This window comes from Sinocyclocheilus rhinocerous, unplaced genomic scaffold, assembly GCF_001515625.1.
Source record: "Sinocyclocheilus rhinocerous isolate Xijiao unplaced genomic scaffold, SAMN03320098_v1.1 scaffold1296, whole genome shotgun sequence".
Classification (NCBI taxonomy): domain Eukaryota; kingdom Metazoa; phylum Chordata; class Actinopteri; order Cypriniformes; family Cyprinidae; genus Sinocyclocheilus; species Sinocyclocheilus rhinocerous.
In genome coordinates this window covers 772,638-782,059 of record NW_015659405.1, presented here as the reverse complement: position 1 = coordinate 782,059, position 9,422 = coordinate 772,638, and the positions used below count along the sequence as shown (strand labels likewise).

General features: G+C 33.0%; 1 protein-coding gene across 1 annotated transcript in view; it reads left to right on the top strand.

Annotated features, from left to right (window-relative positions):
• LOC107723838 (WD repeat-containing protein 18-like) overlaps window positions 1–9,422 on the top strand; it is a 91,167-nt gene that overhangs the window by 4,559 nt on the left and 77,186 nt on the right. The window lies entirely within an intron of this gene.

Genomic DNA, 9,422 nt, shown 5'->3' with positions numbered 1-9,422 from the left:
CGTGTAGTAGAATTCCATCTGAACCTCGGCACTATTAAGAGAGGAGACTAGAATATTAACACAACACAATGAATAATTGTTCCATTCATTCATTCAGTCTCACTGGATTATTACAATTACCATGTATGGAAATGTAAACTGATATTTCCTACTGTCACACTACAGCAAAATATAGAAATAAATAGCTTGAATGAGACTTTAGTCTTTGCAACTTTACAGATCTTCTTTATGCACCAGTAGCTTGTAACACTCCAAAGAGAAAGGAAAAATTGAAATCGCATCATATGACCCCTTTAATTTTTGAGGTGAAATGACTCGGACATGTAGGCTTTCTGAAACAGGGCTGCTTCCATGTTATGGCCAGTAGATGGAGCCGTGAGTGTTTTCAATGTTTTCCAGCTGGTGCAGATGGTGAAATAAATCTAGATAAACGACCTTACATCTCCACTTTGTTTCAAGATGGCTTTAAGAACATCTCAACCAGAGTAATTAAGATATAAAACATGTGAAAAATGACTTTCAATTTAAAAAAACTGCAGCTCTCTATTCTCTAACCTCGGGTGTATTTCACTGCTTTGAGATACGTTGCTTCAATTCGGCTTCCAAGCTGTTTGTGTTCAGCCGATCTGTCCGTCTCTATTGGGCTGTGCTGTTATTGTTATTGATCTGAAATAATGTACTTTGAAGCCGTAGAGGTGAGACTGATGAGCAAAGACATTCACCTCAAGGCTGTCTGAGCATTATCAATTATGAGAGATGCCCAAACTTGAGGTGTGTTTTTGAAGACTTGCAGTTTGAGGCTTCCTGCTGTATTTTACTGGCGTAAAAGCTGGTTTTGAACTGAAGGTTGAAGGAGAAGACCAGCGATGTCTCGCAGTCATGTTTGTTTGATGGCATTAGTTAAGGTAAACCAGGCCCATGGGCTGAAATATATGAAAGGAGGCAGGAGAGAGCCGCGCAGCCATCAAACCAGGATGAATAATTCAGCGTCTGTCTCTGAGTTTTGAAAGGAGATGACGTGCATCTATTATTCTGTATCTGTATCGCTCGACAGAACCTCTCAGCCATCACCATAATCAACATTCTCTGACCCTCACATGCTGCTGAGAGGTCTGGACTTCAGAAATCACACACAGACGTGTGAGTTCACTGCCCTCCGTTTCACCTATATAGTGAGCTATAGTGATCTAGATGGCATTTCAGGGACCGGAAATGCATAAAATGCTTCTGAACTTGCCCATGATGACAGAATATGCTCGAGTTTGCAATAAATGTCACATTTCTCGAGAACCTTTATCAGTGTAGAGCAGGGAGGTCTATAATGGGTTAATAATGCTAATTTTTTTGTCTAATCTATTTATTTAAAAATACTTTTAAATGCAATTCATACACACAGGATACACATGAATACACTTTTTGTGTGATGAGCGTGTTTTTATTTTTTGATTTAAAGTTCACTTTTCTATATTTTTTAAGGGATTTAAATACTGGGATGGCAACTCTGTCCTGAAAAAAAAAAACTCTTATTAAAAGAGATTTAATACATTTTCTTTTCAAGAATTTAAGTAGTTTGACAATCTTTTGTTATGCCTAGTCATGCCTATTGAACTAGCAAATTATTTGAGATTTTTATGACACAGCAAGGATATTTTAGGGTGTAAAATGTTGTTCAGTGATGTTAATGTTCTCTAAAACTGAGACTAAAAATAGTTTTCAATAATTTAAATGAAGCTGAAATAAAATAAAATATAAATATCAGATGAAAAACGAAAATCGTTGCCTTGGCAAACAACTGAAATAAAATAAGTTGACGTACTAAAAAAAAAAAAAAAAAAAAATTGTCTAAAATGTCTTTTAAACTATCAAATAATTTGTGATTTTTATGACACAGCATGGCTAGTTTAGGTTGTAAAATATCATTCAGGTAATGTTACTATTTACTAAAACAAAAAAATGTTTTTTCATTAATTAAAATAAAGCTGAAATAAAAATTAAATATAAATATCAGATGAAAAAAGAAAATTGTTGCCTTGAAAAATACTAAAACTAAAATAAAAATAAAGATATTAAAAAAACTAATATGAAACTTAAACTAAAATTACGTTTAAAACTGTAATAATAAATGAAACAAAATATTGTATAAATAAAAAATAAAAACAGAAGAAAAACGAAAATCGTTGCCTTTGAAAAAAACTAAAAAAAAATAAGTTGACGTACTAAAAAAAAAAAAAAAAAAAATTGTCTAAAATGTCTTTTAAACTATCAAATAATTTGTGATTTTTATGACACAGCATGGCTAGTTTAGGTTGTAAAATATCATTCAGGTAATGTTACTATTTACTAAAACAAAAAAATGTTTTTTCATTAATTAAAATAAAGCTGAAATAAAAATTAAATATAAATATCAGATGAAAAAAGAAAATTGTTGCCTTGAAAAATACTAAAACTAAAATAAAAATAAAGATATTAAAAAAACTAATATGAAACTTAAACTAAAATTACGTTTAAAACTGTAATAATAAATGAAACAAAATATTGTATAAATAAAAAATATTCTTAAATACTATAATAGTATAAAAATAATTCTATAATAACACTGATGTCATGTGGTGCGACTCTCCAAAAATGGTATTTATGAATATTTAGAATTAGTAATGTTTTGTTGTTACTTTTTGACTTGGTTACTCCACATGACATTAAATTAAAACTTTTTCCCTTGAAAATGATATAAAAGTTTTTCAAAATATGAAACAAACTTTTATTTTTCCTCTCTTAATTGCCATTGACCCTAATACCTGGAAAGAGCTTCTCCTATCTCGCGCATGCACCTCTGGAACTACATGACTTCATTTGGATCACGTTTTGTTGTTTGCCGGGTGCATTCACTGTCACTGTCACAGGTCTGGGCTCTTATTGATTCCTTAAGCACGTGTTGCCACCAGCTTAATCGTGTTTGCTGGTAAACATCACCCCTGTTCTGCACAAGGGTTTATGCTGTAAGCTGAATCGTGCCCGTTTGTGTTGACTGTGACCTTGCTGTTGAGTGAGCGATGCTAAGTGCAGCGCAGCATAACGAATGAAGTGCTGTGAATAACGAGGGGAATCTAAAGTGTGAGAGGGGGACACAGACTCCCTGACGGATGCAGGACAGAGCGAGAGCTTCAACTGATTGCAGTGGACAGACCTTCTGCCAAAGAGATACTCAAAGCTTTTATGTCGAACCAAAGACTCTAATGTGGACAGTCAGTCACAACAAAGTATCTTTGTTACATTATGTTTTTGCTTTTATAATATTCTGTAATTGTATCATGATTTTCCTAAAAAAATAAAGTAAATAATAACTATTTACACTAACGATCAAAAGTTTGAAATCAAGATTTTTTTCTGCTCACCAAGGCTGCATTTATATGATGCAAAAATACAGTAATAAATTTGTGAAATATTATTACAGTTTAAAATGTATTTTAAAATGCAGCATTACTCCAGTCTTCAGTGTCACATGATCCTTCAGAAATCATTCTAATATGCTGATTTGCTGAAAAACATTTCTTATATAAACATTTATTTTATTCATCAAAGACTCCTGAAAAAATGTATCATGAATTCCACAAAAATATTAAGCAGCACAACTGCTTTCAACATTGATAATAAATATAATATAATATCAATGTTTTGTTTTAAATATAATGTCTATAGAAAAGTTACTGTAAATTGTAATAATATTGCACAGTAATACTGTTTTACTGTATTTTTAATCGAATAAACTTCTAGTTCATTCAGATGTTGATTCAGTAACTACTCTAATTCAGTGAGTTCATTCAGAAAAGGATTCATCTGACAGATTCAAACTAAGAATTGAATTTATGAGTCTTTATGAACACTTCATAATTCAAAATCGAGTTATAGCTGCACTGTAAAAAAGGTTATTAATAAAAGGAGAACATTTTACAAGAAAGTGATATTCCAGTCTTTCTACTTAAAAATGTCATGTTTAATTCAATGTTGCTTGCCATTTCTTAGTAATCATTTGTAAAATTTACTAGTAATTTCTGAGTAAAAATATTTCAAAATTCTTTTTTTTTTTTCAGCGCATATCATTTCCAGCTTGTTGCAAATTTTTGAAGAAAGATTTTTAAAAAATTGTGAAAAATGTACTAAACATATTTCTAGCAAATATAAAAATGCATTGTTAAAAATAAAAACGAGTCATTGCCTTTTGTCATCTCACAATGCTTTTTTTGTAATGACCATTATATCCAGGGATGCACGTAAGTGGTGCGCATGTGCGACCAAAATAAAAAATGCACTGGGTAAATAAGTTCTGATCACTCGTTTGTTTACTGACATGGTTGGCAGCTGTTAATGCACAATCACCGTTTAGATCGACTAGATTTCCATTAGAACCGAAAGCATAAAACTAGATAAAAATTAAAAGCTAGAAAAATAAAAATAAAAGCTTAAAAAAATAAAAGAAATAAAACTGCTGATTTTATGTTTAAAAGTGATGAAAATTAATTAAAAAAAAGTTAAATAAAAAGTAATTAAATAAAATGAAAATGTTAATATTTTTAAGTGTACTAAAATATTTTTTTATTTGAATTTAATCCTCACCTTTTAAAATATAATAGTATTATCACACTTAATGTATTATTTTGTTTATTATTTTATAAAAAATCAAGTGCAATAAAAATGATTACTATTATGAATTATTTTATTTTCTATGGTTATATTTAATGGGTCACACTATGTGCAGTGTGACACCAAACCAAATCTCCAGGTGCTCTCGTGAGAACCAGACTGAAAAACTTATAACGCTACAAAGGCCACAATGATGTCATAATGACCACTATAGTGGTATATTGTCCTTAAAGTCCCCATGAAATCAAAAATTAAAGTTTTTTGGGTGTTAGTATCAATATGTTAGTCTAAGGTTATCTATAAGGCAGTGTGCTCCAAAACAGTGACAAAATTCGCATTTAGAAGATATAAGCATTCAAAGCTTGCAGTTCGACGATCAACGATTTTTTTTGACGTCACATCGTACTTCAGCTTCTCATCAAACTTTCTGTCCAATCAAATGCTCTCTAGAATCCGAAGCGCCCGCCCCCTACACTATAAAATAGACGCTGAAGCCGCGGCTGAAATCGGTCACTTGTCCACAGAATTAGTATTTTCTCTACAGTGAATGGCACGTAGTGCACTATATAGGGGACGGGGAACTAGCAATATGAATGAGATTGTGGCTGGCATACCCTGTCAAATGCGGCGTTACGGAGCTCAACAGCTCTGAAACATAGAACGGCTCTAGCCCAAGCTGTGATATAGACGAACGCTATTGGCTATTTTAAAAAAGGGGCGGGGATGCTTGATATGTCCCACCCTGTCTTCCTGTTTCAGTTAAAATTGTCAACACATAGAGTAATGCTGCGTGTTTCTAAGCATTTCAGAGGACCTTTAAAGTCACACTGGGCATTATGATGTTATAGTTTTATGATTAGAATTTATAATTTCTTCTTCTTATTTATTTATTAACCTTTTCTGTGATTATGTGAAAACAGTACATATAGAGACCAGGATGGGTGTGAACTCTTTTGACATGAGACCAGTGGTTCTTTTTGATCTTTTTTGTTGTTGTTGTTGAAAGAACCTAAGAGTGTTGATAGATTGAATTAATTAACCCCAGTTCATTTTGTGAATCCAGAAGTTTCAAGAAGTTTAGACTGCTATGATAGCTCGCATGAAAACAGCAGAAGTGAACTGTGGACAGAAGGAGAGACATGAACACTCAGTCAGAACCGTGAAGCTCAATTAATGCCAGTGTAAAATTGAGTACAAATCAGGATTTATCCTCACTCTGTCAGACATAAAAACACAGATGTGCATCACAGATGTTGTTCAAGACAGGTCGGACCCTGAGCTCACCCAGCGGTGCTCACAGTATGGAGTTCAATTCGGTCTCATCTCACTTTATCTGTCCTTGTGTTTCCATCTGGATCTCCTTCTCTTCTCTTTATCTCTCTCATTCCATCCTCTTTTTCTTTAAGCTGATCGTTTAGCCGGATGCATGCAGCTTTATTTTCAACAGTCATTAGCAGTGTGACTCTAAACTATAATTTGACTATAATATAAAATGTTTGGAAACCAGTTGCCTTATTTTTAAGCAAACTTAAGGAGAAAATTGAAGTAATCTGCTTAAAAAGAAGAAAACAGACTCCTCCTGAACAAATTAAGTAATAAATATCAAGTTTAACATGTAAATCTCAGTTCAATATATTCTAGAATGTTTACTAATATTAATATTTGATAGTAAGATTACTGTGTTAATTCATTAACTTTGTTACATTTTGTACTGCAAACATCCATAATGCTGTTATTCTCAACATGGACTTAGTCTTCCATTTTAAGCAATGTAGACGTAAAAATATGTGCAATCGATTTCCAACATTTCTTCAAGTAAACTGAACATGTTTTGGCACAATAAAGGGATATGGCAAATGAAGTGAAATCAAAGATGAAAATAAACATGCGATAATTTCGATTGCAAAACTGCATTGCATAAAGTTAATGACAAAACTGCAATAATAATTATGTTTGAATAAATTATTTACATGTATTGTGTACATAATATTGGATTATTAGACACTTTAAAATAATCAATATTGAGAGGGAAAAAAAGAAGCAAAAATCAGTATTAAAATCAGCACTGATCTCTAATTAACATGCTGGCTGATTAACCATTTATGATGTATATGAGTTGTTAAAGACAGACATTTGCAAGTTTTCCTAAATAAATAAATGATATTTTTAATTTTAATTAAAAACATAAAAGCTATAAATCTTAAAATGTCACCAAAATGTTATTGTTTATGCGTTTTAGTTGCAGCATGAATAATGAAATTCATTAAAACATTATTTGCAAGAATAGTGCTTGTCAGGAGCAGAGAGCAAGAGATGTATATGAGACACAAGAGGTTATATATCATTAGTACACATGTACATCATCCATACAAGCTGTACACTCACTACTTTACATTGTAGCAAAGTGTCATTTCTTCAGTGTTGTCACATGAAAAGATATAATAAAATTTTTACAAAAATGTGAGGGGTGTACTCACTTCTGTGAGATACTGTATGTATATGTGTATATGTATATATGTATATGTATATGTGTGTATATTGTATCTCTGATTGAATCTTCTTTTAAACTTGTTCTTTCAAGGTCACGGCACAAGCTTGCCATTGATTCTTGTATAGAGAGTAATTGAATATCAATCTTAATATTTCACATACACCCACTGTATTATATTTTGATATTTCACATTTCATAAATTTTTTATTAACTCATCATAACACAAATAATATGTGGTAGAATTGATGGCACTCATGATTAATTATTGTTGTCCTGAGCGTAACGTTTGTAATAAGGACTTCATAACAGCGAGGCAATGAAAAATTGTGTATTGTGTTTCAGCGTTGTTCAGTTGGATTTGTCCCGCACACCAGAACCGCGTCACATTCTTTCTCGCCACTCCCTCCCAATCACCGACATCCACTGTGGCCTTTTCCCTATTAATGAATGTGACATAGGGCCAGTCAGTAAGTGTCTGGCTGTGATGTAAACTGCATAAGCAGCGGATGACAGTCCCTATGCTGCTGTTTCTTCTGTGGCTTCAGGCGACATGGTTGATTTGACTGAGAAGACTGTGTGACGATCAATGCCAGAGAGAATGATGTCCAGTGTGATGGACTGTATGGTCTGAACCGAGATTCGTACAATATTTGACACATCTGATGGTTCACACGAGTTTGAAAACATACTAGGGTCGACTGATGGATAGTGCTGATTAGGTAGTAAATAAAAAAAGGTTCATTTAAAGGGGTAGTTCAGCCAAAAATGAAAATTCTGTCATCATTTACTCACCCTCAAATTGTTCCAAACCTGCATACGTTTCTAGTCCCCATTGACTTATTTTTTCCCATGAAGGCAGTGGGGACCAGAAACTGTTTGGCTACCGGCAATCTTCAACATATCTTGTTTTATGTTCAACAGACGAAAGAAACTCATACAGGTTTGAAACAACTTGAGTGTGAGAAAATTGACAGAATTTTTATTTTTGGGTGAACTGTGCCTTTAAGACATGATATCATTGCAGCAAATGAGTAAATAATTAAATAGACATTACAAAAACTACCTGTCTAAAATATTTGTTAAATTTCATTAGACTTAATCCACAGTAATTTATTTTGCAGTCCTAAGTAGATGGGAACATTGTCACATTCTGTGTATGTGTGTTTTTTTTTTTTGGGTTGCTGGTTAATTAGTGCCTCGCACATGAATAAATGATTATTTCATTATCATCATTATAAATATTATCATATTTATTATGTTGAAAACAGTTGTTTTGCTTAACATTATTGTGTAAACCATGCTACTTTTTTTTCTCGATTTTTTTATTTGATGAATAGATGTATTTGGAACTGATTTTTTTTTTGTGTTTGTGAAATTAGAATCATCTTTACTGTCACTTTCAATCAAATGATTATGTCCTTGGTGAATAAAAGTATGATTTTTTTTGCAAAAAAATGTTACAGACCCCAAACTCGCGAAAGAATATGTATGTGTGTGTGTATTTATGTATATATACACTTGTTACGACGTCTGACACAGCTGCACCACCACAGCTCCCTGTCAGACCCAAACAATTAATTTAAACAACAACGCGAGGTTACTATAACGATAGAGCACCTATTTTACGAGGTGCCCGGAGTCTCATCTCCCCCTTTCACAACAAAAACATCAAAACCAAGAAGTATCATCAAAAACGACACAAATTATTTATTAGGAGACAACAACATAAACTTCAGGATAGGGAAGAGCCAAAATAATAAACAAAATTAGCAAACTAACTGTCGTTTAAACCTCTTTCCTGCATGAAATAAACAACAAAGAAAACACATTATCTTACCTCCCTACTAACCTCAAAACAAGAGAAAACTGAAGGAAAACAAAAGGCACCCTCGTACATTAAACAGGTAGTTTAACGGTCATGTACACAATTACAACAAGCAAGCTTTGATGTAACATCGGAGGTACAACATAGTTTGACAACATAAATTCAAACTAAACATCTGAGCAGGGAGAGAGGAGACTCCCCAAGTGATCTTCCAGACGGCTTTACATCAGCTCTACAGAACCTCTGACGCCACCGTAACTCCATGCACCTGTGCGCACTAACAAGCGCTGTTAAAGGGGTCATCGGATGCAAATTCACTTTTGTTGTTGTTTGAACATAAATGTGTGTTGGAAGTGTGTGTACACATCCACCCTATAATGATAAAAATCCACCCAGTGTTTTTTAAAAAAAAATCCCTATTTTAAAATCCCCTTTCTCAAATCAGGCTGTTCTGAGATTCCTGTCAGA